Here is a 27975-nt window from a genome sequence, read left to right as displayed (position 1 = left end):
TTTTCCCAGCTCTATTCTCTTTACTGAAGAACATGTCAGACGCGAAAACATTTTTATCCAAAGAAAATAAAGAAAATAATACAGAAATAAATACATTTTGGGAAATAAATAAGGGGAAAAATGTAATGGGAAAATAATGCATAAATAAATACATAAATTAAAAAAATTAATGAATATATTTAAAAAATAATTTTAAATAACTAAAATAAATAAATATATATATATATATATATATATATATATATATATATATATATTAAAAATAAAAATAAATAAATAAATGAATAAAAGAGAAATTTAAATAGGAATGTAAATAAATAGGAAAAAAAGGTAAATAAATAAAGAAGCATATTAAAACTGAAATATCAATTCATGTCATATTTTATCAATTAATGAATGCCTATATTAGTACATTTAATGGCATATAAATTAATTTATCGAGTCATTTATTTATTTATTTATTTTTGGATTTTGGCAGCTTTCGTCCTCCATATAATGTATATGTGAGTGTACTGTCCTGCCATAAATGTGTCTGGTTCACCAGAGGTTCCTGCAAATAATAAGAGGAGCTACTATGAAAAATCACACACACATGCACTCAACATATGTATGCTTGCAATCACACACACACACACACACACACACACACACACACACACACACACACACACACACACACACACAGTTTCTAAAACATAATGGCCAAGGCCAATGGCTTTTTTCTCTCTTGTTTTGACTCTTTCTCCCTCTGCCTGCTCTGCCCCCGTGCCCCCTCCACCCCAGTGTCCACTGGGGGACATCTGCCGGGGTCGGCTGTGTGGGCCTGAGAGGTTGGCTGGCTCTCTGGTGGCAGCTGGCAGCTGGACAGAGGGCCAAGGATGTAGCCTCAAAGAAGAGAGCACAAGAAAGAGACAGAGAGGGGAAGAAAGAGACACAGAAAGAGAAAGAAAGAGACACAGAAAGAGAAAGAAAGAGAGACAGAAAGCACTGACCACTGGCTGTGCTGGTGTCCATTCATTGCACAATGGAGCTTCCTACTCAAACTCCCATTCCTCAGTTTGTCATAACATTTCACTCAATCTGTTTTTAATACCAAGCCAGTAATCAAGAGTGTTCAAACGGTTGGAATAAAGGGGGTTTTGGCTGCTTTCCTGACACACGAGTTTGGCCTGAAGTGCCTCCCGGGTTTGTCCTTGGACTACATCTAACTGGTGCAAACCGGCGGTGTGGTTCATCAACACTGGAGCAGCCAAGTCGAGGGCCAGGTTGAACACTTCAGCTGTTTGGGAAAAGCTCAAACTCCCCATTCTGGCAGCTGTTGAAGCATTTGTGTGTTGTACCTTTACTTTTGATGATAATAAGTTGTATAAGTGACCTAAATTTGAGGTCAGACTTGAGTAATTATTTAACTAAACTGGCCTTTCAGAACTGTTTTTTTTTCCAACCCAACATTAGCCTTGGATTGTAGATGTTTATTTTTCATGTGTTGCTATGAAGCAGCTTTTAAAAATAGTATTCATTTCGTTAGAGGGAAAGGTGCACAAATTAGAAATGTAGCCGCAGCAATATGCTAAATGAAAATATGACATAAAACTATTCACAAAAGTGAAATAATTTAAAGTGGTAATCCTTCAGATTTCAGTCCTGGTTAATTTAGAATTAATTTAAAATAGATGAGTGAAAACAATGAAACTTTGCTCAGAGTTTAGCAGTCTGGAGTCATTTTGTTGATACATGAACATGATACATAGTGCTCCTGACAGCATCTGCAAGATTTCACAGACCAGAGGGAAACAAGCAGTAAGAGCTGATCTGAGGTCCGCTGTCCATCTGCTGTCTATGAGAGCCGGCTGTCAATCACTCGCAAACTCCGACCAAACGGTCAAACTAGGCAGCGTTGATCATCACCACAGACATTTTATAATACTGCAAATGTACATATATATAAATATTGCACTTTCATCATAGGCCATAGGCTCAGTCACCATTGAGAGACCTCCTTCAGCGATAGATAGTGACTTAACAGACATTCATTTTAATGAAAATCTTTGAGATTGCCACTTTAAGCTATTTTGCTCCTAACATAGGCCAATGAAAAATCAATCATGTGTTAGATTTGTAGATTAATTGATTACAACTACTTTTTTTTTAATTACAGCTGCAAGTAACAATTCCTTTCAATATCGATTAATCTGATTATCTTCTCAGTTAATCGATGAGTCGTTTTCTCTATAAAATGTCAGAAATACCCCATGGGGAGGTCTTCAAATGTGTTGTTTAGCACAACCAATTGTCCAACACCTAAAGATATTTAGTTTTCTTTTCTAGGAATGAAATCAATGATTTCTTTTAGTTGTACTGTTCATACTGTAGCACGGTCAGTGAATCAATATCTAGTAGATACAGAGTGTCTTTTGGCCACACAGAAACCCTGAACCTTTTTATTTTGTCAATACTGGGCAGAGTGGGAATCAAATTGGAGCTGCCTTTCTCCGCCTGGACAGGTTCCAGACCCTGTGTTTACCTAACAACCTTCCTGAGGAGGAACCTGACCAACCCAGACAAAAGACAAGATTAACATTGCCTGACTGTGCTGTCAAAGAGATAAGCAGCTTAACAGATTGAAGCTACAGTATTTTTTGCTTAACTGATGGAGGAAGGTTGCTGCACAGAGAGACAAAGACAGACGGGGGGGTGAAAAAAAAGAAAAGAAATGAGTGCTTGAAGGCGTTTTTAAGCAGCCGCTGCCTGTTCGATTGTGAAGTCAAAAGAGGCTCTGGAGGCTCCTCTTGGCTGGCTGACCCTCAAGCCTCAGAGGACAGATTTGCCATTAACCTCGCGCAGGCCGAAGGTGAACAACAGAGGATGACCTTTTATCACTTGCGCAACTTAAAACAAAGCGTGACTGTTGTAGAGGTTGCTTAGCGGATGCTTCTGGGGTGTGACTCAGGTGGTTGCTAAGGTCAGATGTAGTGGCGGGGAGGGCGTTTCAGGTGAGTCAGCGGCTGCTTGATGGATGGTCAAACATGATGAGTGGACTCAGTTTAGTGTTCAAAGACTAGTGGCTTAAAAAGAGGCGACTTTAAAAACCGGTCAGATGGTCAGTCAAGGCCGTTCCTCGGCTCCTGGGTGGCATCAACAGATTGCATGAATGTGACCTCGGGTCAAAGTGAGGTAGTCTAATCTCCACTCAGTAGAGTTGAGAGAACCAAGACAGAGAAATTATGATAACACAGACACTGAAATTAATTTCCAACAGATGAGCATTGAAAACACTCACGTTGTCGGATTGTTCCCAGGCGTGAAGGGACTCGTTCACCTCTGCTACATGCTGGATCGCTACCACTCAGCGGAAACTTTCAGCAGAGACGTTCCACTCAGTGCTTCGAGACCTGGGGGAGAGCACGGAGATAACACAAATGAAACATTTTATACCTCCTGAAAGATATGCTGTAGCATACCGGCGTTAGGTTTTCTCTAAGTAACCAGTATGATACAATTGTGTTAATCTGGATTTATTAAAAACTCAGCAAACAGGGTCCCGAAAACCAATTTTGAGCAACAAATATCAGGCTAAAACCCCCAAAGACATTCATTTTAACAAGTAATTCAGTGTTTGATTCAGCTTTCAACACTTATTTTTCCCAAAATATGGAAACAAAAATCACATATATTAGCCAACTTGTTCCCACTGCATTCTCACATTACAGGAATTTTCAAGAAATCAATCTCATTGAGACAACGTGACATGCTTTTCTTGAAAAGACACTCTCAATAAATTATGTAAAATGACAGATCAAGGCAGATTGCTGCATTATATCTCAAGAAAAGTACAATTTATTCTGGAAAATTTTTGAAAGGATATTTGTGCTGTTGCAGATATTTTACTTCTGCAACAGCAGAAATAAAATATATATATTTTTTGCAGGATAAAAACAACGCTGAGTTAATTTGCCATTATATGGAAAGCCAAAAAACATTAACAGTTTACAGTCTGGTAATATCTATTTTTCCTCAAACATGAAAAAAATCAGTAACTACTTTTTCTTGCATTCTCACATTACATTTCTTGAAAAGACACTCTCAAAACATGATGTAAAAAGACAGATTGTTGCAGTATATCTCAAGAAATTTCTATTTATTCTGGAAATTATTGAAAGGTATTTTTTTTAACAAACTTTTGACAAACAGCTGAAATTAAAAAAAATATGATTGTAGGACTTAGTCAATTAATAGTAATTTAATAAAAATAAATTTGCAGGATAAAAACAATGCTGAGGTAATGTTCCATTGTATGGAAAGCTGCAGTATATCTCAGGATTAATGAAAGGATATTTTTTTATCAAACTTTTGACAAACTGCTGAAATAAAAAATTAGATTGTAGGTCAGTAATTTAATAGTTATAAATGTGCAAGATAAAACCAACGTTGAGGTAATTTGCCATTGTATGTTAAGCCCAAACCCTAACTTGTTTTCATGTATGCTCCAGAAAGTCTCCAGGTCACCACGGTCTATAGAACATGCCCTTTCACAAAATGAATGGGTGCACTTATGGCCACTCAAACATTAACAGCAGCTCCTACCATGGCATATGTACTCACTACTCCAAGGCTATAAGGCGTTATGTGACACCGCGTGCCCGGGGCTATTTTCATAAAACACAATTGGGTGTTTTAGTTTGTAGCTGCGCTCACTTCACACACAGTCGCTCCACTCTGAATGGATTTGCCGGTTACTTTGACCCTTTGACACAGTATTGTTTAGCCACTCAGGCTCTGATATAACGCAAGCAAAGTTCCCCTCAAAGCACACGGGCTGTCACAATCTACCCAGTCATCACTTCTGACTGTGTGGTGCTGCTCTATAAGAGGGAGGTCAGTCTGGGGGTCCAAGTCCTCCAAAAGGCAAGTGTACATAAGCTGGTTCAACTTGCATTAACTGACCACGACGTAACTTATTTTGTCAATGATTAGCCAGCTTGATACAGATGATCAAGGCAAAGAGTTAAAAAGGTCAATATATGTCAGACAGAAACCTACTGAATTGCTTACTGAAAGAAAATTATACCAGAATTCAATGTGAAATGTACTATTCTGGCTAAAGCACCATAACACAAGTTCATGCTTTCCCCTCCACTGGGTGTTCCCACAACAGTCTCTGCTAATTACCCCGGGAGCAGAGTCTTGAAATATTTTGATGCTTATCTAGTCGTGACGAGATAGACGACACAGAAGGAGACGCAGATGGCTCCCGAGATGAAGACGAAGGAGCCGTTACACGAGCTCAGCCTGAGGTGCTTAATGAGGTTCCAGTAATGACATTTGAGGGGAATGTTTAGGCCGACGCGATGGTTTGACTGGATTCAAGGCAATGGTTAAACACACACACACACACACAGACACACACACCGTGTAATGCAAGTGCAACTGCATGTGCATACACACCCAGTTTATGTAAATCATACAGTCAAACGGCTGTGTGTCATACCCACAAAGAAAAAAAATGTATATAGGAAGTAGCAGGAAGTTTGATAATATTGCAGTTAAGGAATATCTAATTTGAGTATTGTTCCAAATTGTTCCATTAACTTTTGTTAAAACACTTTTTTTGTACAAATGCAACCATGAAATTGCTTAAAAAATCCCCATTATGGCTGATATTTTACATTGAAGACCATAATCAAAAGTCCCTTTTAGTCAAAAAAGACGTTTATTTATTTGCAATTACTGAAGGGTGGAAAGAAAAAAGTTTAAAAGTGTATGAATGTTGCAGGTAAGGATAGATTTTGATCACTGCTAATGTTAAATTGAGGTATTAATATTCTTCAAATGTAAAATATGGCACTAAGACAAAGGCACACATTAATGTAAATACAACTTAAAGAATCTAGCATGAATGTTCATATTCTTTACATTTTCTATAATTGGTATGTTTTGTTAAGTGCAAATGGTCACACTTTTGGCTCACATGTTGTAAATTAAAGCTCATAAAAGGTATCCCAAACATTCTTTAGATATCTCACTCTAATTGAGCTGATCTTACTTTTAAACCTGCCTTTCCTTCTTTTGTTTCTCCCTCAACTAACTGCATACATGTAACTACATGACAGTGTTTACACTAGAGGGAGAGAGGCAGGATCTCGACCTGGTTTGATCACATTCTGAGTCAGCAGACCCTTCAAGTCAACGCCAAACACATTTCCAAATGAATGTGGAGAAATCCTCCTGCTCTTTTATTCACTTTCCACATAAATATCTGATAAAAAGAAGCTGTTGATACTGTCCATACAGTTCAAAGCTGCTCAATAAACACCTACAGTGACCTAAAAACGAGTTAATTCGGAATTTATTTAAATATTCTGTTTTACTTCAGTCATTAAAATAACCGCAGATAAGATGTTAATGAAAATTTGATAAGTATCTAACACCTCAATTGTCATGCATTAACATTTTAAGTCCATGCCAATAGGTGAAATGCGAAAGAGAGCTGTTAACATTAGAAAAGCTGCGGTGAAAAGACACTGCCCATCAGACATGAGAGAAAGGGGGGATGGGATAAGAAATGAGCAAAAAAAAAAAAAGACAAACATCCCTCCACGCTGTCTAAATTAGGTGCTAAAAGCCCATCTCATTAATGCTACATCAGGGCCACATGTGATGTGACACACAGATAAAAATAAAAGCGTCTCCTGTACCTTCCATGACTACTGGACCAGCAGATGAAGCTCTTAAAATCCAAATAAAATGCAGTAAATTCCAAATGTGAAGGCAGCTTTTTCTCAGATTAAAGTCCAATTTAGATGATGTAAATCCTTCTGGGAAAAAGAAAAGTTGATATCCAGGCAGCATATGGAGTTTCACTCGTCTCTGGTATGCCTCAAGTCACCTTTGTCATGATACTCTATAGAGAGGAATGGGAATCCCACTCTTTCCCTCAGAGCAGCAGAAACCCTCCCTCTCTCTCTCTCTCTCTCTCACTCACAAACAAACACACACACACACACACACACACACACACACACACACACCAACACACACACAGACCCCTCCCCCTATCCCTATGCCCTCCTCTGTCCTGTGCCATTTGCCAAGGAGGGGGGGAATCCACCGGGGGCTCATTCATCTTGGCCCCGCTGACCCCCTGTGGTGACAGATGCTCTTGGAGGCCTGCGGAGCTGTGAGGAGGGGGGGGGGGGGGGACAAAGAAGAAGGTCCCGCATTTCCCCGCTGCCACACAGCCGCGGCGCCCTGCCACGCGTGACCCCCAGCACGCCAAGACACTGAGTCAGGTGGATGTTTTCATTTTCTGGAAAAAGGGCGGAGGGCAGGGTTGGGGGGGTAAATCAAACTTTCGCTCTCACGCTCTCTTGCTGCTGACACACTCAATTTTTTTTTTTTTATTGGGGGCCAATTCAGGAGACAGGAGAATCCGTCCCCAGAATGTCAGGTCAGCTTGAGCATTTTGTCTTGGTAGCCTCGCCCGGGATTGACCCCACACTGGGATTTTTACTCCCGCTATAAATACCAGTGGCTCATCTGGTCAAAATAAATAAACGGAGATGCACCGCAAATCAACAGGCGCTGGCAGATGTTAGGGATTCATTAGAGCCTATAGTGATCAGGGCTGTAGCACCTCATCATGATATCGCTAAATGGAGAGGGGTGCTCATTTCCAGGAAGGGCTCCAGAGTGAAGTTAGTTATGTGTCACATCAATGCTAAAACATTCAAGTCGTACATACAACATCGGAGCAAAATGTCAAACTTACTTCCAGATATGAGACTAAATCACTCTTCCCTTGAGTTCTTATAGTATTTAGACATTAAGGATTTACAATCTCATAGAGCAGCAACGATTAATCGATTAGTTGTCAACTATTAAATACATCGGCAACTTTTTTTTGATAATCGATTAATCGGTTTGAGTAATTTTTTAAGAAAAAAAGTCAAAATTCTGATTCCCGCCTTTCCCTTACAGAGAAAATGCGCAAAGATTGTGGTCCAGCGTTGGAAACCTCCTCCTGATATTTCAAGTATTCACTGGCTTTGGAGCTTTTTGGACATTTCTTATCTGGAACTGTCATCAGCAAGAGTCAATGATCCACAACACAATTATAATGTGGACAAACTTGATATCTAACTGAAAAGATCTTCCATCTAAATAAGGATGGTCTGTCTGTGTGGATATCACTATCCTGTTGGTTGGTGGAAGGGAGAGGCGTGGACTGAGGGGTTAGTGGGAGAGGGATGGGGGTTGAGGGTTTACTGGGTGAAATGATTGAAATGTTCAAAATGTAATCGGCAACCTCTTGTTCTGTCTGTGATTTCTTGGTGTTACAATAATGGTTGAAATAAAAAAATAAGTGATAGATAAAGTTAAAAATTCTCTGATTCCAGCTTCTTGAATGTGAATATTTCCTGGTTTCTTTACTCCTCTATTACAGTAAACTGGATATCTTTGAATTGTGGACAAAAACGAGACATTTGAGGACGTCATCTTGGGCTTTGGGAAACACTGATACACATTATTCACCATTTTCTGACATTTTATAGACCAAACAACTAATTGATTAATCAAGAAAAGAATCATAAATTGCAGCCCTACAATCTAATATCAACTATTACATTTTAAATCTTCAATCTTTTTCTATTCAAGGTGGCTGAAATTCTGTAACACACTTAACGTAATCATTTACTGTGGCTGTCTCACGCATGTAAAGTTACAGTAGTATTCGCCCTAAAAAGACTCCTGTGTCTGTTTTCCTGCCGACTAATTGATGCCAAGTAAAGTCAGCAAGAATTTGTCGGGTAAATAGTAGGTTTGAGTGAACTCACATCTACTTGATGGCAGGGAAGAAGCACTCACCATTTACCATGACACAGCATCTTTAGTAGGGCTGCCCCCACTTAGTCAATTAGTCAACTAATCGGTCGTTTTGGTCTTAGTCGACTAAGATTTATTTAGTAGATTATTTGTTTTTTATGCTTTTTCAAGAAACTTATGAGCACATCTCTGGTAAACACAAGATTTAAAGTGGTGCTTTTGTGTGAGTCTGTGTGGAGAAACTCAGTTTTCAGTTTTTAAATCTGTCGATTAAATCAACTAATTGATTAGTCGACAAAATCGTATGAGTGTTAGTCGTCTAAGGTTATTTTTTGGTCGAGGACGGCCCTAATTTTGAGGTCTTTAATACCAATATTTCGCCACAAATGAATCGATTAGATTCATGAAGAGTTGAAATTGCTTTTATTGAGATGAGAGGAAGAAAATGCGAATGTATCGTTGGGTTTTTGTGTGAACTTTAACAGAAAATACCTTCTTAAAATGTAAAATAATAATAGCAATTAATGATTACAATAAACCCTGCTTAAAAACTGTCATATTATCAACATCTCCCTTTAGGTTTCTTGCTTCGCTGAGCCGTGTGACTGCTGTTCCAGTTCATTACCATGGACACACAGTCAACAGTTGTTTTAATCAAGTCGTGTGCAGCTCTTCTCACCTCCTCTCCAATGGTTATATTGGGGCACCGTCAGTGCGACGGCGGCTGTAAACCACCAAGCGAGCCAATCAGGGCCTCCATTAGTCCTTCATGCACTCGTTTCTCTCAATCAGCCACATTTGTCTAAACATTGGGCTTGAGTTTGACTGTGAAATTTGTCCGGCTGTTGCTGAAATTAGACCACACATGGGAGCCCATCGGTGAGTCTCGAGCAGTGCTTTCGGATTATATTTGACATATTTAAGTGATAGACATATTGTGAATTAACTTATCAGGTGTTACATAAGTGAAATGTCTTAAGCGTAGCCACAAGTTCAGCTGGGGGAAAAGAGCTGTCAGTGTGATTTATGTCCGAGCCCCTGACTTTGACGCGGCCTGTCTTAAATAGCCCATTTAGAACGGAGATAATGAGTAAACCCGGCATTTTCTTTGGCCTCAAAAGACACTGTGCAAAAAGAACAAAACAAAAGAGTGTGGATTGAATGCTCGCCCGCCCCCCAAGCCCATCCTTCACCGCTGCATTGAGCTCCTGCTAAAGTCTCTGACAAAGGGGAAGTATCCCTGCCACCGCCACCTGAGGAAAGACGAGTCACATGATCAGCCGTGTGGGGGGTTTCTGGGAGAGGGGTTCTTCCTCTCTTGGGATTCCCAGAGGAGCGCCGCAGCTTTTGTGTTAGCTGACTCAGCAAATAGCTGCCTAACCTACAGCACATTAGGATGGCTTCAACTGGTTACGTAACACGGCACGGTTGAGGCTCTGATGAGCATGAGGATGAACCGACAAATCGAGACATGAGAGATCAGGTGGTGGAGGAAGTACAGCAACCGAGGTGCCAACTAGCACGTCTGACTCTTATAATAAGAAAACAATCCTGCAGCTCAAATGTCAGAAAAACAAAACAAGAAAACAAAACCTCCACCATGTGAAAATTCCCGCGACGGAATAACCCTTTTCTACCTGCTTCACGTGGGCTACCTGACGCCAAAGGTGTGAGGACTCGCACTGCTGTTTACTATCCGGGTGGCTTTAATTTCCTTATAAAAGCCCCACACAACCTTCTCCAAAACCCCCCCTCCACCCGCGCCTCGGGACTACCTGCTGGGCCCTGAAGTGCAAATCGGCGCTAGTGAGGATAGCAGATGAGCTAAGGTCATTCATGGCTTTCCAGTGGGCCACACAAACAAAGGGCAAACATTCCTAGCTGAATGCCATTGCTGAAGCAACAGAGAGAAAGAGAGGGAGACAGAGCAGGGCTCAGTGGAGATAATAGCCTGAGGGTGCATGTGTGTGTGTGCGTGTGTGTGTGTGTGTATGTGTGTGTGTGTTCTAGGGGATTATCTGTGGAACTATAAAGTGGGGTGAACCAGGGTTTAAGGCCTGGTGTGACCAGAGGGAACGGGGGCAGGGTACAGGGCCCTGCAAAGGAGAGGCGGACAAAAGGAGCATTTGGGCAGATGAAGAAGTCATCATCATTAAGCCACTGGAAGTTTACTGTCCAGTTATAAAACTCATTTCAAAATTAGGGGCTTGGGGGGTGCGTGTGAAAGGGCAGCAGGGCCGGTGGAGGCCTGCGAGGGGCTGGAGGGCGGTCGGTGTGGTGGCTCGCTGAGGAACAGTAGCGCTAATTTATTAGGGGACAAGAGGCCTTTGTGTTAACACCAGGTTGATTGGAGTGGTGACCTTGCCACACACTCTGGCCCGCAGCGGATGAGTTTAAGGGCAAGGCATTTAACCTTAAACTAAATGTGAGCCGCGGACAAAGGCCGGCATCGTTTAATGGCACGGGTCCAAGCAAACAGATAGCTGACGCAGCACAAATGGAAAACAAGCCTAAGTAACCAACTTATGGATAACACTTTAGACGGTTTACAGTAAAATTATAACTAATATTACAGCAATATTACTCGATAAAAAAAAAAGATTTCTTGTTTTATTAAATAAATGGTGATCATGTTAATTGTAATGTAGTCAAAGTTTTGGGTGTTTCAGACAACCAGAAAACTTCTTTTTATACTCAAGAATAGGGCTGCAACTAATAATAATTTTCATTATGTATTATTTTCTTGATAAATTAGTTAATATTTTGTCTTTAAAATTCCACAAAATAGTGAACATTGCCCACTATAATTATCCTGCACCCAAGGAAGTGTATTCAAATAGCTTTTTTTTTGTGTCTAACCAGCTGTCCAAAATCTAATTCAGTTTAGAGCTGCAACGATTAATCGATTAGTTATTCTAGTTAGTTAGTTAACTATTAAATTAATCACCAAATATTTTGATAATCGATTAATCGCTTCTAAGTCATTTTTGAAGAAAAAAAAGTCAAAATGTTCTGATTCCAGCGTCTTAAATGTGAATATTTTCTGGTTTCTTTACTCCTCTATGACAGTAAACTGAATATCTTTGAGTTGTGGACATAAGACATTTGAGGACTTCATCTTGGGCTTTGGGACACACTGATCAACAGTTTTCACCCTTTTCTGACATTTTATAGACCAAACAACTAATCGAGTAATCGAGAATAAAATCAACAGATTAATCGACAATGAAAATTATCGTTAGTCGCAGCGCTAATTCAGTTTACTAAGATATATGACAAAGAAAAGCAGCAAATATTCACATTACAGAAGCTGGAACCAGAGAATGTTTGACCTTTTTGCTTGAACTAATTAATCGATTAGTGAAATAGTTACAGATTTTCGTCGATCGACTAATCAACTAATTGTTTCAGCTCAACACAAAATGATGCCTTCACTTACGTTTTTCACACAGCTGACCAAAACAATGCAACTGGACAATGGCTAGTTAAATGTTTTGTGTTATTGTGGTGATTCTAAATAAACATGTTCTAGAAATGAAAGTTAATACAATATATCGCCAGCTGTGACTATTTTGATTAGAAACTGATCACATATCTAATTTTCTTCCAATTTCATCCCCATAAGAAAAGGTAAAAAGCTCAAATTCCACCATGTTTTGCCAGAAATGTCAGTCCTTTGCTAATGTGACCAGTAAGCAGAGGTCAGTTCTCATGGCCAATAGAATAAGTGAAGGACGAGTGACAGTTTACAACGCTGTTCATGACTGTGTAATAAAAAGGAAGGCCTGTCAGTGAACCCAATCTGCATTTTACAGCGCTGCCGGGTTGAACGTCAGTTCACCTATAGTCCGAACAACAGGGAGAGACACAGGACCCTAATGCATTTATGGACTTATTCAGCGAAGCCATATTGAATAAGACAACAATGAGTTCTATTTCATACTGTAAAGCTGTCAGCAGCAGTGGTCAAACACCGGTCAATGGTAAAGGGCAAGAGGAGGGGAAGGAGAAAAACAAGTTAAAAACATGAGCAGCTGCTAGATTTTAGCTTTAAATAATCCCAAACCTTCTATTTCTTTACAAAAGAAGGTCAAATTAATCTTATTGTACATGAATTCACTTATTCACCAGTTCCTTAATTATAGCCTGTATCTTATTCTGATCCTCCACCATATCGCCACATCTTCTTCTAACATCTGGTCCACACCTAATGGCTCATCCCAGAGCAGATCTTTGATGCTGGTTGACCAGGCCTTGTCCTGGCCATAAACTGTTGTTTAGACAGCCCTGTTTGTTATGGGGTGTAAAAGGAGAGCCATGGATCACGTTGAGAGGGCCAACACTATCAAAACACGGACTCTTATCAGATGACAGATCTAGCAAAGGGTTCAGGTTCTGTTTCCAGGGGCTGGCCTGATCTGCGCTCCACGTCACGCGTCAGGCAGACGGAGGTGACGTGATAATAATAACGGGGGATTTCAGAGATGATCACCGTGTCAGTTAACCTTTCAAAAACCTAGAGCCTGACCAATTTGGTGCCCTAGGCAAGATTTTAGCTGGTGGCCAGTTCCACCACCAACCATTGAGTTCAATATATTCAAACAGAAACTGAATAGCTTTATGTCTTTGAGATTAAGCAGATTACACTTAAAAGAAGAAAAAAAATAGGGCCTATTTAATAGGTTACATAGTTATGTTGGTGTGGGCTTTTTTTGTAATATTTTGAAATAGCACCATTAAAATAGTATTAGTAAAAAATAGTAAAAGGTATATATATATATATATATATATATATATTTTTTTCCTCCCTCATTTTGGGCACCCTTAGCATTCGCCTATGCCGCCTATGTCTAGGGCCGGCTCTGCAAAAACCAAATACATTAGGATGGTTTTGTATTGTTTAACCTCAGTTTTGGTAGCAATACCAAAAACATATGTGTGTCAAAATAATCTCAACTCAATTTATGATCTTCACTTTATTTTATGGTTATGTCATTGCTGAATATTTTCCTGGTAGTAAATATATCTTATTAACAAAAATACTGAATAAGACAATGAATATGACAGCTTTCGTACTGGACCCCTTTTCATACTCGATGCTACAAACACATTTGTAGGGCTGCAACTAACAATTATTGTCGATTAATCTGTTGATTATTTTCTCGATTAATCGATTAGTTGTTTGGTTATAAAATGTCAGAAAATTGTGAAAAATGTCGATCATTGTTTTCCAAAGCCCAAGATGACGTCCTCAAATGTCTTGTTTTGTCCACAAATCAAAGATATTCAGTTTACTGTCATAGAGGAGTAAAGAAACCAGAAAACATTCACATTTAAGAAGCTAGAATAAGAGAATTATCTCTTTTTTTTAATAAAAAAAATGACTCAAACGGACTAATCGATTATCAAATTAGTTGGTGATTAATTTAATAGTTGACAACTTATCAATTAATTGTTGCAGCTCTACACATTTTGATCGGTTCTCCAAAAGTACCCTGCTCTAGAGCTGAAACAATTAGTCGATTAATCGATTAACTGATACAGAAAATTAATTAATTGTTTTATACCTTTTTACAAGACTACAACAGCTGGTTTCAGCTTCTTAAATATAAGAATTTGCTTTTCTTTGTCTTATGTGATTGTAAGCTTCAGGAAAGTCAAATGGGCATTTTTCACTATCATCTGACATTTTATAGGTGATTAATGAATTAACTGAGAAATAATTAGCACATTAATTGATAATGAAAACAGCTATTAGTTTCAGCCCTACCCTGCTCTACCCAAAGTCACGTCAAAGATAAAGACGTCAATTGTCTGTGTCTATTGCCACTAAACATTTTGGAAACTTTTTCTAAATAAAGGAATATAAATAAAAGGCACTGATACAAAAGACAGGCGATCCACTCAAAGCTGAGACAAAGTTCTTCCCTGAAAAGTTCACACAACTGACACACTAACTCAATTTAGCCAAGCATCAGCACTGAGCACTCATGGAGGGGACATAAGAAAGAGGTCTGTTGTGTTTATCAGGCGTCCAGAGAGAGACCCACCTTCCACAATAGGACCTCTCCTTTCTTTTCCTTCCTGAAAAAAAGTCTCGGCCACCTTGAATCCATTTGAGTGACACCGTGACAAAGAGGCTTCTCAGTGTCCCGACGAAGGCGCCTCCTCCCCTTTCCCTCTAAACTTCCTTACCGGGCGATCAGCTGGATCCATCATGTCTCTCTTCCTGACCCCAGGCGGCATCGCTGCATCAGCAGCACCCCACCCCCGTCACCCCCCCCTCGCTCTTATACCACATCCCCTCCATCACCCCCCACCCTCCGGATTAATAAGCACCAGGTTGCCCTCGGTGACAGGACCCACACTTAAATCCCATCAGTCCTCCTTACTGCAGCAAGAGCCATGGCATCAGCAGGACTCTTTTTTTGTCTTAATGGGACAATGGAAGCAGAGCTGTCCTTTGTTGAGGGCTTGACCCCACACACAAACCGTGCTGATGTGAAAAAGTGACAGTAAACCTATTCAGGCCTTGTTGCACTTCATCCTGCACTGATCCCTCTGAGAGATGAGATACTTTACCAACTGGCAGATGTGACAGTTAAGACAGGGCTCCTTATACCAGGTAGAAATATTAAAAACGGTTAATACGGCACTCAGGTGCCAAGTGATAGAGATTCTGAATAAAAAGAAGAGAACAATGTTAGGACTTCAAATGTGTTCCTTCTTTCTTTTCAGCCATGTTCCTTAAAACAGCCAGGATGCTGAAGTTAATGGATAAGTGGGCCATTTGAAAATGTTTCACAATGTTCCTACTCAGCACCAAAACATGGGTAATTTTTGTTTAAAAGAATTATCTTTTATACCTAAGCACAGAGCAAGTTTGTCCAAGCCACATATTTTTCCAACCGTATTTGTAGCTTTCTACATTTACTCTGGGCTGTGAGTAACTCATAGGCTTCAGTAAAGACACACAACTTCACTCTTTCAGCTTAACATCAGACTCCCAGCTCTGCCATTACACCCATTACTCTTACATTTACAACAGTAAATAATGCTGCAAGTGAAATAATAACTGTTGGAGTAATGATAAATTAATGCCACAACAGTACAAAATTCTATCAAAAATATTCCAATGAAATTAAGGGTGAGAACCAGAGGGGCGTTGGTGACATTTTAGGTGAAAATTAGTTATATATATGTCAAATAAAAGCTCCTGATGAGCTCTTTCTATGGCCAAAAGGGCACATGAGAAGTCTAAACCAATCCAGAGATGTTAATCAAAAACCAAAAGACCTACTATTGAATACACTGAAGTATTTGGGGCCTAAGTGCACTTAAAAAAAAAGGGAAAAAAAAAATATTTTTTAACAAATTTAAATTAATTAATTAATAAGTTATGAAGTTTTAATATTAAAGATTGGATTTAATAAACAAAGTCACAATGTGTGGTCATTTTTTCTTTTGGCCCTCCTGTAAAGTTGGTCAAATGTCACTTATGCCCTTCTGGTTCTCACCCCTCAATTAATGCACCACAGTGTGTGTTATGCTGCAGCATAAATGAGTAGACGAGAAGATCAATATCACTCTCATGTCCCCTCAAGATAAGGCTACAGCCAGGAGCCGATTACCTTAGCTTAGCATGCGGAAACAGCTGGCTCTGTTAGAGAGGGCAGCGGTTTGTACCTACGGCGACTGCAGGTTGCATTTTGTATTTTTGTCCACAGAATGAGGACAAAAATTGCATAAGCAGTTTAAGCATTCCTATCTTGGCCCTGCTGCTCTTATCACAGGGGACAAAGACAGAGAGAGACTCTTTGCACGTGAATATGTGCTTTTTTCTTATCGAAGCATGAAGCTGAGCTTCCGGAGATCTGAAGGACAAAACATAACATTCGGATGGGTGTCAAATTAAAGGAAGAACTGACAAAGTGTCTGATTAAAGTGTCAGACACAGTCTCTGTCTATCTATACTGTGGGGATGAATGCCATTCTCCCAAAAGATACTCCCTCATTGGGCGTTTTAATGATGATGGTGGAGAGCGCTGCCTAAAGCCTGATTTATGGCTGTCGTAGTGAAGCCGGCGCGAGGTTACGCACACCAGAAAGTTACGTCATCGTGGCTTTCGTGTGGTGCACCTCTGAATTTTTGTAACTACGCGCCCACTGCGCACGCTGCACTTTTCATTTCAACATGGACGCCTATGAGGGAAGACTGGCCGAGACATCTCTACAACTGTTCATTGAGACAGTCACATGACATTAAGAAAGAAATAGGCAACACACTGGGGAAAGAAAAGGCTTTTTGCTGTGAAAGAATATGAGATTGTTTTGTAGTGGGGAAGCGACAGTAATAATTACAATACACCAATGCAGTGGCGGTACGTCGGTGTTTAGTGTTTACTACTGTTGCCAGGCAGCCAACTTTCCTTTCCGGTAACACTCATTGACTTCTTGCTTATCCACAGAATATTTTGTTTGTACCCCCCCTCCCTTGCGTTTCGGAGCATATTGCAGCGAACGATGCCTTGAGCGTAAACGCCTCTGTGCATACATGCTCGCACCATCTACGGAGGCCCGCGCCACGGTGTCTCGCGCGAGTATAAAGCTTAACAGTTATTCAACTGGGCTTAGATCAGGTGATTACAAAGGCCATAGCATAAGGTTCACAGCATTTTCTTATTAATCACACATTAAAGGTGGTAAATTCGAGATTCAGAGCATTTATATTGCCTCCACATGGTTCTAAACATGGCGACAGTAGCTCGCACTAACAGTGCAAACAACGGCAACAGTGCTGACAGAGCTAACAGTGTTTACCTGGGGGGGGGGGGGGGGGGGGGGGGGGGGGGAGTGCTATGATGGCATTATCAGCTGTAAACACCGTATGAGCGCAGTGCAGAGCGGCGGCCGTAAGCTAGCCAGTGGGGCAAGCTCACATGCACAAACATGCACACACAGTGACTTCATTCTCTGCCCAGGTAGACATTACTCCTCTATAGTGTTACATAGCAAATAGTTGTTTGATGCTATATTAATGCTGTGGATGTCGTATAGGGAACCTTTAACTGTATGGGATCTGCATTTCTTATGTTTCCAGACTCATTTACTCATGGGTTTCCTGTATTTTGCCACCTGTCTTGTGAAAAGGACTGACTGAATACAAATACACGACTGTTACATACGCTTCATATGTCCAAGTCTCTCTCTCTCTCACACACACAGCCCTCTGTGTTCTTCTTAGCCACGGCTTAAATTGACATGTAACAATGTCTAGCTAGGCACACAACTGGTTTCACTGAATTAGTTTGATGAAAAATGCTAATGCGTGCTTTAATGCTATTGATTTTACCAGTAAGTCAATACACAGATCTACAGAGAAAATCAATGCAGAATTCTTAATTTTCAATACTTTTCTATGCCTGTTTTTTTTCTGCTTTGGCTCGAGATGCAAACGTGCACACAGAGGGAATGAAAAGAGAGAGAGAATGACCTCCCCTGCCACAGAGGAACGTTGAGTCCTCACAGCAGAGGTCTGGGTCTTGGTCACCGTAGCCTTGGACACACTGTGACAGCCTATGGAAACACAGCCCTCTCCCCCACAAACCCTGGCAGCATCAACACACGCTGACATTGTGTTTCAATATGAGGAGGGAGGGAGAGTGAGAGTGAATGTCCTGTTTGGCATGGTGTTTGTGTGTGTGTGTGTGTGTGTGTGTGTGTGTGTGTGTGTGTGTGTGTGTGTGTGTGTGTGTGTGTGTGTGTGTATCAGCAGGGTGATTTTTGGGACAATATTATTTGGGCAAAAGCAATGATGCTGCTCTGCTGTGCTGATGTGGGAAATCTGGCTACAAGCCGGAGTGTTTCCAGCTGTTGCTAGCACACGTCCTGCTCCTTCACAACAATGATACACAACATCGCAGGATGTTTCATAGTTTTGTAACCTTTTTAAGAATGACAATTAACCATGTGTATCAGATAAAACTGCAATAAAATCTTACATTTATCAGAATTAATCACCGGTAAAAACCAGTGGGCTACCTCCGGGTCTGAAAAGTGAAGCCAATGTGGAAGTGCCTTAAACTTGCATTCTTTCTAATAGCCAGCAGGGGGCGACTCCTCTGGTTGCAAAAAGAAGTCTGATTGTATAGAAGTCTATGAGAAAACGACCCTACATACATTCTTTCATTCATTATCCGTAACCGCTTATCCCATCCGGGCTGCGGGGGGGGGCTGGAGCCCTGGACAGGTGTCACGCTCACATTCAGACCTACGGGAAATTTAGAGTTAACGATTAACCTAACCTGCATGTCTTTGGACTGTGGGAGGAGAACGGAGAACCCGGAGAAAACCCACGCTAACACGCGGAGAACATGCAAACTCCAAAACAGAAGAGTCCAAAGCCGGATTCGAGCCTGCGACCCTCTTGCTGTGACGCGACAGTGCTAACCACTGCACCGCCGCGTGCACAATTTGCCCATTATACATCATACATGGGGTAAATATTTTAATATTTTTTTTTTTACAGATTTCCCACTGTGTCCTATATGAGTATACCGCAAGTCGTCTCACTCATATTAGTTGTGGAATGTAAAAACAGAGGCTTTTCTGCAGCTGGCACGGATTCAAAGCACAGTGAAAGTATTATAATAAATGCAGGGGATGATTACCGATGTGCCAAACTGCCACGTTAATCAATAAATAAAAATCCAACACTGTGATGAATTATTGAAACGTCGTAAACAAATCTTTGAAACTTGTAGCAGAGGGCAAAACAATGAAATTTAACCGTTAACTTTCTATCAGTCTATTACACTACAATCTGCGGCAAAGCACACTGTGCCCTATAAAAAGAACATGATATCTACAAGAGCAGTAATTTACGGCCGCAGGTACTGTGTTCCACTGGGGTTGGCATCCGTGCACGGGAGGAGAAATGGAGGGGGGGGCTGGGGTAGGGTGGTGGTGGGGGGGCAGCGGTACACCCTGTGAGAACACACTGTTCCACAACAGTACTGTGCGAGAGGGGATTCTCAGCTCTATGCTTTCCAGGTTTCAAAGGCAAAGAATGGGGATATATTATTACAAAGAGCTCTCCACGGAGCAACGTGCACACTTTGCTCTTCATGAGCTTACACTGATGTAATGGAGCCCATAAAAATCCAAGAGATTGATCTAAAAAAAGAAAAAAAAAAAAAGAAAGGAGGAACACTGTAGACACGAGATAAGCACTTCATCCCACAATCCGACTGTGATGAGATTCAAGATACGACGGCTGTTATTAACCTTTTTTTTATTACGCCTGCCAAATGAAAGAGTTCAACTCAGGGAACAAAAGACTGATAATTCCTCCTTCACCTTGATATGCCATCACCCACACACACACACATACCGGCGACCCTTTGACTTTGCTCTGGACGCGCTTCCCGCCGAACGACTTCGGGGCACGTCCACATAAGGTCCATTCATTTCTGTCAGGGAGCTATTTCAACTTTGATCTGGAGGAATTGAGTGAAATGGAGGTTTAGCTTTGTATTTAGATGGCTCTACAAAATACTTTCTTAACAGTGCCATGAAAAGAGTTGCATGAATAGGATTAAGTATAATTAATGTTAGAGAGAAATGAGGGTGTAAAGAAACTAGGGAATGGGTTCAGTGAGTCATTTGGTCAAACCAGGAGATCCAGCGGTGACAGATAAGAACCTGCCATGCATGTCAGAATCAGAGATAACTAACAGGACAACAGGAAGTGCCATCTACCGGGGTCGTGTTCCACTCATGCATTAATGTACACACACACACAGACACGCACACACACACAGCCTCCCTTGCAACAAAGAGCAGGATGTTCAGGCCAGTGTTTTGGGCTATACTCCTACATATTGCTTGTCCCACCTTCCTGACTCTGAGTTCCTTTCATCCATCACTGAAAGCCACATTCTTAAAGCCTGAGAGGCATTTTTTCTTTTTCAGCTCAGAGGAATTTCATCCCTTTCCTCTTCATTCCTCTGAGTAGGCCGTAAACACAGAGGCGTGACTCACACCCAACAGGACAAATTCATGGTCAGCCATTCAGTTAAACTACTTAGTTAATGAATCTTCAGACAGCGTGTGTTACAGTAATATGCCTCCACTGAGCTGAACGCATGCAATGTCTGAGATAATACAACAAGAGATCAATGAGATTTGGGGTTAAATGTGTGGTAGCTTTTGGAATTCATTCTAGGTAAAATAAAATTAATTCAAATGTGCTTTACTTTTTCACTATGCTTCATTGAAATGTACAGTACAATTGTGTTACTCAAATCCACAAAATCATAAGCTGGTTCTCAGTTCAATACTACAAACTAACTGTGAATGTGAAAACACCATAGACAGTAAGACAACAAAGAGGAGGCAAAATGCTTAATATTTTTATATTTTTTTGTGCACTGGATTGTGGAACAACAGGGCTGCAACTAACTTATGTTATTATTTTCTTCAACAAATCATTTAGTATATAAAATTACAGAAAATAGTTTAAAGAAATGTGCATCACAATTTCCCATGACCCAAGATGACCTATTTAAAATGCTTGTTTTGTCCAACCAAAAGTCGAAACCTCAAAATATTCACTTTGCTATAAAAGACAGACAGACTGAAGATACATTTGACATTTACATTTGGGAAGCTGGAAATAATGAGTTTTTGGCATTTTTGCTTAAAAAAAATGACTTAAACAATTAATCAATTATTAAAATTGTTGTTGATTAATTTTATTGATTTACTAATTGACTTAATTGACTAATTGTTTCAGCTCTGAACTAAAAATAAATGAATGAGTGAATTTAAATATTTCTGACTCTTGTCACTTTTCCAGTGACACTCAATGGTTAATATGCAGTATGAGCACAGCTACACAACTCGTTTTAAACAATAAAACAAGAATAAAGAAAATAGCATAAAAAGAAAAAACAATTGACAGAAATAAAAAATAAAATAAAAATAAATAAAATAAAATAAAAACAATTGTTCTGCTTCCTGCAGGTGAAACTAAGATATAACAGCTGATGGTGGAGGGCTTTGAGGAGGAAGCCCCACCCCCACCAGAGGGATCAATGCACATAAATGGAAGAGGTCGCAGACCTTTGACATCTCCTTTCAGCCGGGGGAGGGGCACGGGCCTTTGTGAGATTGGCTTTAATGATCCAATTGTCGACTTGTGTCATGCACCTCCATACAGTACACAGTTTGTGTCAGACTGTCCTCCACCCTGTGCACGCTCCCCCCTTTACTGTGTGTCCATCCACTAAACCGTCTAGAAATAAGTGTGACGGTGGAATAAAAAAACTCTGTATCTCACTTGCTGTCTGCATCCAGCTGCCTTGCTTCGCTCTTCATCACCCCCACATCTGCTTTAACCTCTTCTCCCATATCTTCCCTTCCTCAGCCTGCCCGAGCTCCTCTGCAGACCTTATCTGTGCTTTCCCTCCCTCCTCTTTCATGCTGCATTTTTTTGAAGAGAGAGATCACTCTAAAAGGCCAAGGCAGGAGAAGATGACCCCTTTCTAAGATACTTTGATGCATTTGTGTTCCACGGAAACCAAATGGACAAGATAGCGAGAAGCAAAACACGACATACATATCTAATATTCTGATTTTGGTTGAATGAGAGGTTCAAGATACACACACAAACTATTCAAATACTGCTTTTGAGTAATATAACTTTAACATCTGACTCCCTGCTACAGACAGAAAGACAAACAACCCTGACACCACCATTACAGTATGTGAATATTTGTCTCTCTTTTACTTACACAACACTGACATTACCAGTGGACACGGTGTTCCTGGCATTCTTGACCCTCAATAAAAAAGGACAGGTTAAAAGTTTACTGGCATCCATGCGGAACACATCTGGCTCTGCAGATCAGCACGAAGATCTTCTTTTAATTCTGGCGTCTCTTGTAATCGGCCACTAAACAGTTCAGCCCATATCTGATGTACAATGACCTCGCTGTGGAAATTATTAGCTAATTCTATCTATTCAATTCAGATCCTGAGCAGCCCGAATGATTCTGACTTACATTAGATAATACATAAACAACACTACATAAAGCATTAGAATGCTCTTAGACACTAATGAAACCATAATAATAATAAAATAATATGACATATAATAGGGGGAGTTTTTACATAATGAATACTTTTACTTTGATAATAGCATATTTCGCTTATAACACTTGCATGCACTTTTACTTAACTAGTAAGATTTTGCATACGGGACTTTTACTTGTAACTTGCTGCCCTCTCTTAGTTGATTAGTCGACTAATTGGTTGTTTTGGTCTTAGTCGACTAAGATTTCTTTAGTCGATTAGTCATTTTTATGCTTTTTCATGCGGAATCATTTATTTCCAAGATACTTATGAGCACATCTCTGGTAAACATATGATTTAAAGTGGCGCTTTTGTGTGATTCTTTGTGAAGAAACAGTTTTATAGATTAAATCAACTAATCGATTAGTCGACATTATTGATATTATAGTATTTAATTAGGGCTGTCCTCAACCAAATAAATTCTTAATCGACTAATCGATTAATTGATTGGATCAACAGATCTGTAAAACTGGGTTTCTCCAAAAAGAATCACACAAAAGCACCACTTTAAATCGTGTGTTTACCAAGAGGGGGCAGTCCTATATTTGATTATCTACTTTCAGATCATAGAGTGTTTTAATAACACAATCATCTCTCCATGACAACATATTGAGGCAAAAAGGGACAATTTGATTTCTGTCCTCTGTCTCAGCAGTTTGGATGAATGACGGCTATTTTGAAGACCACCTGTCTTCTGGGTCCTGTCGCATCGCGCTCAAAAAAGTGTGAAACAATAGCACTGATCCCTCTGGTTGGGATTTAGTCCCTTGTACCATCTGTACTCGGGATCAGAGAAGCTCACAATCACTCAGAAGAACCTCTGAAAGGATCAAGAGAAGCATCTGCCTCCATTGCTGCGACTGGTCCCAGTGGTGTTTTTGTGATCTAAACTGGTACTGCGAATGATAAACGCCAGGGTGTTTCATGTCAAAGATTTTCCCTCACTGATCAATATTTAAAATGATAATGTTTCTGGAGCTGCAGCGGAAACTGAAACCTCTTTGTTACTGACTGGATCGGTAATCAATTGTTATGTACGCCTTTTTGTCATGACACCGAACACAAATCCGAGTGATCTTTCACACGCTAGTTTGTCATAACAGAGAGAAATAATTAGCGTGAATGAAAAATGTTGGCTTAAACAGAAAATAAACAGAAACGCTGAGGGACAACTGAGCAAAACACAAGGCATAAACAGCAAAAGAGGAGTCCTGATGTGCTCCAAATGATAGTGAGGGAATAATGAGGGGACATAAATCAATCTGTTGCCCTGGCGACAATTGTCTTATGTACAAATGGATGTGAAGTAGTCGTCTATCCACAGCTTGATCGAGCTCGTTTCATGTGAGAGATGACATGTTGCATTTTTTCTAAAACCTCTTTGCCTCACAGCAGGTCTACTGCACGATAAAACAACTCTGAATGAGGCCAAAAATAGAGGGAAGCATTAACATAACAAGATAAGAGGTTGACAAAACAGCATAAAAAGATGAATTATTTTATTTTTTGAGGGATGAGCCACAACTACTGTACAGTGCTTAATTTTTAGTTAGATATATCTCATTTTGGTTGATTATAATTGCTAAAAATATCCTTTTGAGTTTGACATTTTTCAATATTATGAGTTTACAAACTTCCCTGAGCCAATTTACAACTCATTTTGAGAAATGAAAGATTATGACGCCACAATCACACAAAGAAAAACGCCTCAACAACCCAAGGCCTTCACAAAGCCACATGGGAAGGAGATGATGTCTCCTTCAAGGCTAAAGAGAGAAACCTGTCCGAGGGCAGGAGTGGTGTGTCACGGGGGCCTTACTACTTATCTCCTCCCAGATTAACTCCCAATTGTTCCGCGGGAACAAAGGCAGCCGGGGAGGAAACCAGCCCCCCGAGGGCCAGATGGTCAGCGTTCAGAGCCCCCTGACCCCTCCAGCCCTCGGCCTCTCTGACAGGGCTGCGCGTGCTCTGCAGGCGAGACGGGCCACCCAGCCAACTCTCAATCCACACTCTCCATGTACAGAGCATGCACTCACATGACACTGTAGTGATGATTCTCTTTAATAGACTTTCAGAGGGTGTTTAGTTGCAGAAGACAACCATGAATGTCAGCTATCACAAATCTGCAGTTAAAGGCACCGATCAGGCTTTAAGAGCAGGGATGCACCGACATCGGATATTTGGGCCGATACTGACTCAAATAGCTGGATCGGTTATCGTGACAGTGGAGCCGTTCATTTCAATTCTATGTTTACGTCTGATTACATGTGCGCGTACTACGTCATGCATCCTGCAGCACGTCAGTAGAGCGCATAGTTGAGGGAGCTACCAACAGACATGTCAGCTGTTTGGAGGTATTTCACGCGTGCTACGCCAACAAGCTCTACAGTTACTCACTGAAAAGCCGGTGTTTGAAGGGGTGGCTACATTTAAAAAGTTTTACACTTGAATTGTAATAATTTTTAAGATTTTTTTTTACCAAGTTGCTGGTGCATGATTTATTATTTTAATAATAAATAACAATTCACAAAATGTATATTAATGTATTTATTTGGAAAGCAAAGTTTAAGTGAGGCCTGATGTTGCTTCGGTCGGCTGTCAGACATGTTTGGGGCCGTCTAGTTTGTGCAGTGTGTTCCGCGCTGTCGGCTCTAGCCTGCCCGCGTTGGAGCTTTTTCGGCCGATTCAGCGTGTTGAATCGGCGGCGGAGCCCGTCGGTGAGAGAAATCACTCTGATTGGCTGTTCAGCTTAAAGGAATCAGTGCACGAGAAGAGAAACGGAAGTTAGGAAAGCAAGCCAACGAGTAAAGTCAAATGGAAAAACACAGAAGGCTGGTGGGCGAGAGTGGTGTGAAACGTTGCTTTATTTCATGTACGTTTCATAACAACAGCTTGTATATCCACAGTCCTCGGTTTCCCTTTTTGAATGAAGAATACAGACTACCGCCACCTGCTGGTAGGGAGTTATTTCATCTCACACAGGCGCAGAACGTACGTGGTAGTTGGCCGTGGGCTGTAGTCTTTGCGGTGTGTTCGAGTGCAAGTTTTTGGCCAAGACAAAGGCGACGTAAGGCGACGCAACAGGCAGCCTTCATCGCCGCTATTTCTACGATGTCGGCTTGGTGCGTCCCTGCAGCTTTACATATAATGATCCCATTCACTTCCTCACAGTGAGGAATACAGCTTATTATTATCGGTACTCGTCGGACGATACCCAAAGCCCAGGTATCGGTATCGGGACTGAAAAAGTGGGATTGGTGCATCCCTGTTTTAGATATATTTCTAATCATGGATACAAATATTTTAAAGCTCAAAAGAGTGAATTTCTATGCAGCCGGACTAGAAATGGTTCATTGTTAAAATGCTGCTTTCATGTTCAGTATTTGACATTACAGTTGCCGTATCATCAGTAAAATGAACTACTCTGCTGTAGTTTGTAGGATCATGTAATGTGCATGTAACTGTCATTAGCTCTAGTGACATTTAGAAAGTATTCTTTACTGTAGAAGGGAGTGGAGAGAGGAGGAATGCAACCTTTGGGACATGAAACATGGAATGTCAGATTAGATGTAGTCAAGACAGACTGGTTTGTCTGTAATTACAATCATAAACCACCAGAAAACATCGCCTGCATGGCTGTGGTTATCTGATATGACTTTATCTGAGCTGCTGAAGACCTGTTTCAACACTCAGCCTCAGGCAACTGTAACAGTATGCCGCAGACAAACATGTAAATTAGTGGCCTGGTTCCAGGTATATTTGACATGACAATAACAATGATTAATGAGCAGGAGTGACAGAAAGATTACATAAGATGATACAAATCTGCTTTTTAAGGCAGCACAGGCTTATCTACATTGTTTTAAATAGCCATGAGATAAATTATACGACTACTGCTGATCTAAAATAAAGTTTCACTGGACTTCATTGCTGCGTACAAAGTTTGACAAAAGATAAATCCCACACTGACACTTATATTACACTGCAAGATAGGTTAATTACTACATATAGCCTACATAATTATAGTAATTTGTGCAAATATACTGGAGCAAATAATGAAAAAAAAACATGTTTTTTTAAACCTACTCATGCTGTATTTCAGAGCATGCAAACATTACATATTACAGACTTTGCTTATGATTTTATTATAATTGCCTCTTGTTATACTTTTTTTTCCCCCAGGCCATCAGACTTTTAAATAGATAATTCATAAAGCACCTTCTCACACAAAAAGTACCTCAATCATACATCTTATACTGTATATACTGTATATGGTCTTAATGTATATATTCTTAATATGCCTTGTACAAAGTATTTCCTTTTATAAATAAATATATATATATTATATAATCTAAAATTATAAATCCCACACTGACACTTACATTACACTGCAAGATAGGTTAATTACTACATATAGCCTACATAATTATAGTAATTTATGCAAATATACTGGAGCAAATAATGAAAAAAAAACATGTTTTTTTTTTTTTTAAACCTACTCATGCTGTATTTCCGAGCATGCAAACAGCCTTATTACAGACTTTGCTTATGATTTGACTTGTTATACTTTAACTTATCCCTTCCTATAAAACATCCTGCAGTTTCTTCAGCAGGAGCTTTAATGCTGAATGGTGAAATAAACTTTAGGCAGCATCTGTTTCAGCCCGACACCATGCAGACTGCAGCAGCGGCAGTAGTGCGACCATTACTGTAGCAGCCTGATCAGGTTTATGATCACTAACATGCTTTCTTATCATGACATGTGATTTTTTTTACGCACGTGAGAGGATACAGTAAAGAAAAGCAAGCAGCAGCGCGCACGCCTACCTTTATCCACGCGGAGACGCGGCCATGTAGTCCACGTAGAAGAATCGGGTCTGCTGTGGGTTTAGATTCGCGTCCCTGGCTCGTACACCACCACCAACCACCAACAGCAGCACCACCACTACACCGCTGCTGCTGCTGCTGCTCTGCTCGCTTTGCTGCTCCGCTACAGCTGATCTGCGCACGGAGGGA

At 40.4% G+C, this 27975-nt stretch overlaps 1 protein-coding gene across 5 annotated transcripts in view; it reads right to left on the bottom strand.

The window, feature by feature from the left end:
* The window catches only part of greb1l (GREB1 like retinoic acid receptor coactivator), a 53886-nt gene extending 25911 nt beyond the window's left edge, over positions 1-27975 (bottom strand). For 3 of the 5 annotated variants that reach the window (XM_074651592.1, XM_074651595.1, XM_074651594.1), the window contains exons 1-2: positions 27787-27974; positions 3281-3392 (exon numbers count right to left, since the gene is read on the bottom strand). The gene's annotated coding sequence lies outside the window, so the exon portion shown is untranslated. Of the gene's footprint in view, positions 1-3280; positions 3393-6695; positions 6884-27786 lie in introns of those variants that run through there. The other 2 variants (XM_074651596.1, XM_074651593.1) reach the window with 2 other exon arrangements.

Source organism: Sebastes fasciatus, chromosome 11 (genome assembly GCF_043250625.1).
Source record: "Sebastes fasciatus isolate fSebFas1 chromosome 11, fSebFas1.pri, whole genome shotgun sequence".
Lineage (NCBI taxonomy): Eukaryota > Metazoa > Chordata > Actinopteri > Perciformes > Sebastidae > Sebastes > Sebastes fasciatus.
This window is presented reverse-complemented; position numbering and strand designations above follow the sequence as displayed.